A 6,805-nucleotide genomic window follows, 5' to 3' on the forward strand; every position below is an offset into this window, starting at 1 on the left:
GCAGAGGATCTCTTTTCTTCGGGAAAATCTGACTGCTGATATGCCCCAGCACCCAAGGGGTTAAATAATCAGTGCCTCCCAGCAGGGCTGGGCATCACCTCACTGGGATATGCTGCTAATCACATAGGGTGCTGGTGTCACCCGTGTTGGTGCCTGTGACAACCACCCTTCCAAAAAAATATAACCTCATACTGGCTGCTGGATCCCTGTAGGTTTTGGCCCATTTCTAAAAATATAAATAAAGCACTGCTGGGTGACTTTGCAGACATCAAGTATCCATGACTGCACTCCTGCCCCAAAGGATGTCTGAAACATCCAGAGCACAAAGTCTGCCGAGGTGCAATGTCTTGGTGTCCCTATGTCTCTTTCCCCCAAATCCACAGCAGAAGCCAAGAGCAGGGTGGAAATTAACCGTCCCCAACACCTGATCCCAGCATCACTGCAACCCTTTGGGGATGGGACTTCTGCCCCAGCACCCTTCAAACTAAGCTTCTGGCCACCAACCCAAATAGGGGCAATAAGGGATAGGGTGCACAGGGACCCCAGGACCTGCAGACCCAGTGGTTTTGTACCTAGTCCAGCTGCTCCATCTCACATACAAGACACAGCAAATGCCAGCAAAGGCTCACCAGAACTGGGGTATCTTGTTGAGCCTCAGTACCAGTGAGGGGCTACCCAGGACTTGGACCAGCTGCATTGTCCCCTGGTGGGCAGATGAAGTATGTGTGAGGTAAAGAAAAACAACCCTGAGCAGGATCAGGACAGAGACTGGGCTGACTCCCTTTCACTGCATTTGCACCACCATCCCCAGGGCTCAGTGGTTTAGACAGTGCAATCAAACATGTGAGGCCCCAAGACATGGTAGGTGACCAATACAGCCAGGGGCTAGAAGATGCAATGTGGTGGATGCCAGAGAGGGACCTACCCCAGCCAAATCCAAACTAGCATCAGGGACAGCCCCAGTTCGACAGGGCTGCAGGCAGGGCCACCTCCCCGGGGCACTGGGAGCTCCACAACTGACTCCCCTGCCACGGCTCAGGCTGGGCATCAAGCTGAGAAAGGATCAGCTCCAGCTCTGGGAACAGTGACTGGCACACAACAGCAACACGGTGCCTGGTGGGGATGGGCATTGCTTGCTTGATTCCCAGAGTGGGCATCTACTGTGCTCTGCACTGCTGGGACCAGTTCCCTGCCCCACACCATTCTTGGAAAGACACCATGGTCTTCTCTCAGCTTTAGAGCCCAAACCTGCATGGCCAGGATGCAAGAAAGCAAAACACAGGCAGAGCAGTGTGAATTGTACTCACCCACTTGTACTAATTTCTTAGGAATTCTCAGCCCATTTCCTTGGCACAAAAATCCAAACTGAGCTCACCCCAAATTAGTTTCCCCTCAATCTCAGTTTCATTTTTCTATCTAAACATGGTTCCTCCTTCCAACACAAAACACCACAGTTCATTTCCAGTACCAGGTAAAGTCATTTCCTAATCTAATTTCCTAATCAGATCTAGTCTGAGCTCAATTGCAAGTCTCACATCCCTTCTTAATCTCAGGTCTGCTTCTGCTCATTTAAGGCACTGTGATACTTCCCAGGTAGTGTTTAGAGGAGCAGATGAGGAACTGGGACCCTGATTATATTGTACATGGGATTTCAGGCTGCTTTTTCCATTGGGCACCAAAACAATTATTTCTCCATGCTGTTAAGAGGTTACAGATACAATCCTGACGCAGATGCTGGGTGGCTTCTCATCGAGGACATTATTTCAACTTCCTCTTAAATCATTTCCAATGAGTCTTATCTTGAAATCTTGTTCTATTTGTACAGGGAAAATATTTTTTGTGCAGATCCTGCTTCTTGAATAAAAAGTTTTGTCAGTATACCCCTGTCTGATGGAATGTGTCAGACTATTTTTCTGATCCTTACCCAACTCTGATCATCAAAGATTGTATTTCAATTTTGCAAGATGAGTTATAGAGCACTGGCTTGACCCTGTGGGAATAGACATGCATCCTAATAGAAAAGATTTCACTGATGTTTCGGAGTCTAGTAGTAAGGAGGAAAGATTATTGCTCTTAACCCTACTTCCAAGCAAAGCCAGGTTCCCAAAGGATTTTGTGCTTTATCTGGAAGGAAATCAGACCTGGACTGAGCTGGAAAATTCTTTTCTTTGAAACCCGACACATCAGATTTGCCAGATGATAGTTTCTGAAGTTAACCTGGGAGGTCAACACAAACATAAAAGCTCAGTTGTTGCTTATAGCGCAGACCATGGAAGGAGCCTGCAGATGCCCAGGGCACTTTGCCTGGGGAAAGCCCAGTACTCATATATTACCAGCAGCAACTACAGGGCTCTGCTGCAGGAGGGCGACTGCAGAGGTGGAAAGTGAGGGTCACTTGTAGAGTATGTAGAGTTGTCTTTCCTCATGAACAAGCTCAAAGCAGCATTTATCTGAGAGTTCCAGAAAACACAGTTAGGCATTTGCAAATGTTAACAGACTTGTAAAACATAGCTGCACTAAGGTGACTGTCAGTCACTGACACACAGCTCTTGGTGGGGTGGAGAGACCATGCACGAGTGCACAGAAAGGTAGGGTCCAAACCTGTCAGCTGTCACCTGTTTCTCAGCCAACCGAAATTCTTGTACTCTTCTCTCATATAAATCCTAATAAACATCACACTAGGCAGGAACTTAGACTGTCTGAAACACTGAGCTGTTTTACTGGAATATATTTGATGGTGTTTTACAAAGAAAGCTTGAACAGGCTTGGTCTCTTTAAAACAGCACAGCTAGGGTAGAGAAGATATGACAGAGGTCTGTAAAACTGAGACAAGGTCTTGATCAAGACAGTCCAAATCAAGACAATTCATTCTTCCTCATGTCACAGGGAATACAGTATATAAATAAACAGATCAGAGAGAAATTTTAAAACAAAGAGACGAACATCTTTCACACAGCACATAATTAATCTGTGGCACTCAACCCAGGACACTATAGAGCCCCAAAATAAATACCAGCTCAAAAAAAGATTAGATAAGTTAATGGAAAGAAAGCCCACCAAGGGCTACTGAACACAGAATGGAGGAAGTAATCTTCATCTCAGAAAGTCCCAAAACAACAGTTTGCTGGGTGAGTATGGGTGCAAAATTACCACTCTTCATTTGCCAGAGTCCTCCATTTGTCTCTAAACAGAGCACCTGCTACTGGCTGCCATTGGAGATGGGATCGCAGGCAAGAAGGTCCTTTGGTCTGACATCCCACGGCCATTTCACTTTCTCATTACAAGGCCTGACGTTACTAGCTCTCTGTTTCAGCTTTGCCATCCAACGAGAGAGTGCTGTCCCTCCAGAGCATCCCACTTCTGTGGACATTTATGTCCCGAGGCTTTCAGCGGGGGTTACCCCTGGGGCAGCCTTAGGGTTTGCAACCCCACCAGCAAGCAGCAGTGCCTTGGACACGACGTCTCAGACCTCCAGCCTGCAGCTCAGAGGGGGCCTCCCCACGCCAGAGCTTTCTGCAGAGAGCTTGAACTCCATCTCCTGCAGGCCATACGCCCTGAGGAGACCTTGTGATGACGTGCAATGGGAGATGGGTTGCTCGCTGATACGGAGGGCGATGTCCAAAGACCATAAATTCTATTTGTCTGAAAAAAAGTCACAAAAACAAAGCAGACTGCGAGATCGATTGCTATTGCCACCTCACTGATAAGCAGAAAAGCAGCATGGATAAATCAAGATCAGATGTACCAGATCTGCTTGTATTCCCCTCTGTCCCATATCTCCATCTTGTCGCCTGTCTAAACCCCTGTGGATCAAGTAACACTATGAGCTGGACTGACGTGGGATGACTGATGGGAACTGTGATTTTGACTGTGCTGCTACATGCTCCCTCTCAAGCCATTAATTATGCCATGTGACATGAGCAGTGCTCTCAAGTTGATATTTGTGAGGCAAGTGATGAATTTCCTCTCCTCCTGATAGCTCATTAGGACATGTTTTATTATGGGAAAATTTGCTGAGGAGTTAATTATTCAGGCAAAGGCATTTTTGTGAGCAACTCTATTTACTTATATATTTATTTTCCCTTGGATATATCATTTCCATGGTCCAAGAAAAATAATGGCTGCCTGTTTAGAAGATGGCTACCATCTTGGTATCAGTGATGTATTGTTTAACCTCTGGGGAGAAAGTACAGCGTCACAGCAATATCTCTGCAGAAGGCTGTCTAGGGAGCAGTATGTCTGTGCTCTAGACAAAAAGATCCAATGAAATAGCTGCTTTGGAGCCAGCCCATCTGCCACTTGAAGACAACTTCTCCCTGCTTTACTTGAGCCAAATGGCTGCTGGGGCCCATTTTATCATATGGTTCAGTAAACTCAGCTTGTCCATTAAATGTGGCAAGCCAGCTCCAGGATCCAGTCTGTTTTATTATTATATTAATCTATTATCATTATTCCACAAGTCTTGACCCATAATATTTGTCCTCTGAGACTAATAGAAAAGACACAGACCTCCCACATGTCCTCTTATGGCAGTTACCATAAGTACCACTTTTGGGGAGAGGTTTCTCATGGTAATCACTATATTTAAGAAGGTGTCTGCCACTAGTTCAGAGGGATTATAGACAAAGTACCTAACTGTCAGCCGCCTGTCACATCTACATTTCTTCACAGCTACTACAGCATCATGAATCTCTTAGGGCATCTCATCTGGGACCATCTTGACATTTGCTTTCCTTTTTTGCAAGCATTTTTTTTTTAAAGTACTTCTATTCTGCAAAGAAAGTTGTCTTGTCCACAAGGAGATTATGGTCAGAGAAGGTGCCATGTTGATAGACATTAATGGAGCAGTTACCAGGAAGCAAATGAATGTCATTAATGCATCCAGATACAATAGTCACTGTATTTTGAAATCCCCCCAAAAACAAACATAAAATTCTGCTCACATTCTCAACTGAACAAAACTGGGCTGTGGTGAAAATATAAATTAAAACAAAAACAGGATCCTTGAGCTTTTCAGAGCATCATTAACCCTAAGGTTTGAGCAATCAATGCATGTCAAACTTCACACAGCACTGTACAGCCTGTTAGAGCTATAACAGCTAGAAGGCGATGGTCCCAAAATTGTACATTATTTGCTCACCCTCCTCTCCTGTGCTCTTTGAGGGGTCGGAGGTAATGGCAAGGGTAGCATGAACTCTAGCAAGCCTCTGATCCCAGAATCTGCATTTAGCTGCATTGCACAGACAAAGACTGTACAAAAAAACAAGCCTTGAAGACCACTTAACAGAATAGAAGGAATGGAAGGGAGGAAAAAAAGACAACAGAAGAGAGATCAGTAAATTAGGCACCTACAGAATAAGAGCAATCAAAACCCAGACAGATTAGAAATGTAACTCTGCACCACTTTAGATTAAAAGGGTTCATTGCATATCACATCAGCACCTCACATCTGCAGCTTAACCTGTGACCTGCAAAGTCTGCAGCATCATGAGCCCCTGAGGCCAGGCAGGCAATGAGCTCTGGTGCTTCTGACAGCACTGGACCTGCTCAAAACTCTGCACTTCAGAGTCTGGGCTTTCCCTACTTAGAGATATTAAGCATCCAAAATTCCCTTGCAAGCTTATAAAGGTGTTTGTCCCAGTGTTCTGCTCTATGCCGAATGCATTTTTTCTACCTTCATTGCCCCAGACAGTTACTGGGATACTCTGTTGTCCTTGATAAGGAATAGCTATTCTGTGCCTCTCTGTAATGTCCCTGGCTGCTCCATAGTGCAGGAGACCCTGAGTGAATCTTCAGGCAAAGTTTTGGCCTCACTCAAAAAAAATACCATCAAAGTGTCTTGTGCTCTCCAAGTCCCACCTTCTGTTCCTACCTCTGGCAGGAAGCTGCATTTCCACAGCGACAATATTCTTGTGACATGTAGAAATCTACCAACAACTTTGGGGAAGGTCTCTGAGCTGCTTTACCCACACAAAATTGCCTTAATAGGTGTTTACACTTTGCAGAGAGTGCTGGTTGTAGGAATGCAGGGTCAGATCCCCAGCTGTTGTAACAGGTCTCAATTCCACTAATGTAGGTGGAAATACAGGGACTGACCCCAGAAGTGAGTCTGGCCCCCAGAGCCTGGTGTAGGGAGTGCCAAGCAATCACAATGTTGCTGCTTCTGAGAATGCTCCTTCTGAAAATGCTGCTTGTATTTTTTTTCCTGAGGATCAGTCAAATGCTTTCCAGCCCTAATAAGACTTTGAAAAAGAATTTCAACCTTTACTGCTTTTGGCTTTCCTTGTAAACCAACTTTTATGTGTAGCCATTAGCTAATTTGTATCTTAAGGTCAAGTCATTTCCCTGGGAAATTCTCAAGGTCAGTAATCAAGGGTCCATCACAAAGTCAGCTGAAAAGCAGCAAAGGAAATCCTTCTTCTGTAAACCATAGCATGTTTTTAAATGAGTTATCATTGTGGTTAAATAGGTTTTAGCTTACAGGGGGAGACATATAACAAAGTATCTCTGCTGTTCATTCTAATTAAACGTAAGTTGAATCATATTTTAGAAATGGAAAAAGTCGAAAACCCTTGTCAAAATAACCTGATGCTGCAAATCAGCATATCTCAATTGTCTTCAATGCTGCTGTAGTAATTTATACTGAAGGAGGTTCTGACCCACCTGTCTTCAGTAGTTTCTTTTCTACGCACATAGACATATATATTAAGAACAGCTAACGGATAGCATGCCAATTAATAGCATGTACTTGCTTTATGTGTGACATACTGTACCGTGCATTGATTTTTAATCTGCTCAAACTAGT

Source organism: Apteryx mantelli, chromosome 4 (genome assembly GCF_036417845.1).
Source record: "Apteryx mantelli isolate bAptMan1 chromosome 4, bAptMan1.hap1, whole genome shotgun sequence".
Classification (NCBI taxonomy): Eukaryota; Metazoa; Chordata; class Aves; order Apterygiformes; family Apterygidae; genus Apteryx; species Apteryx mantelli.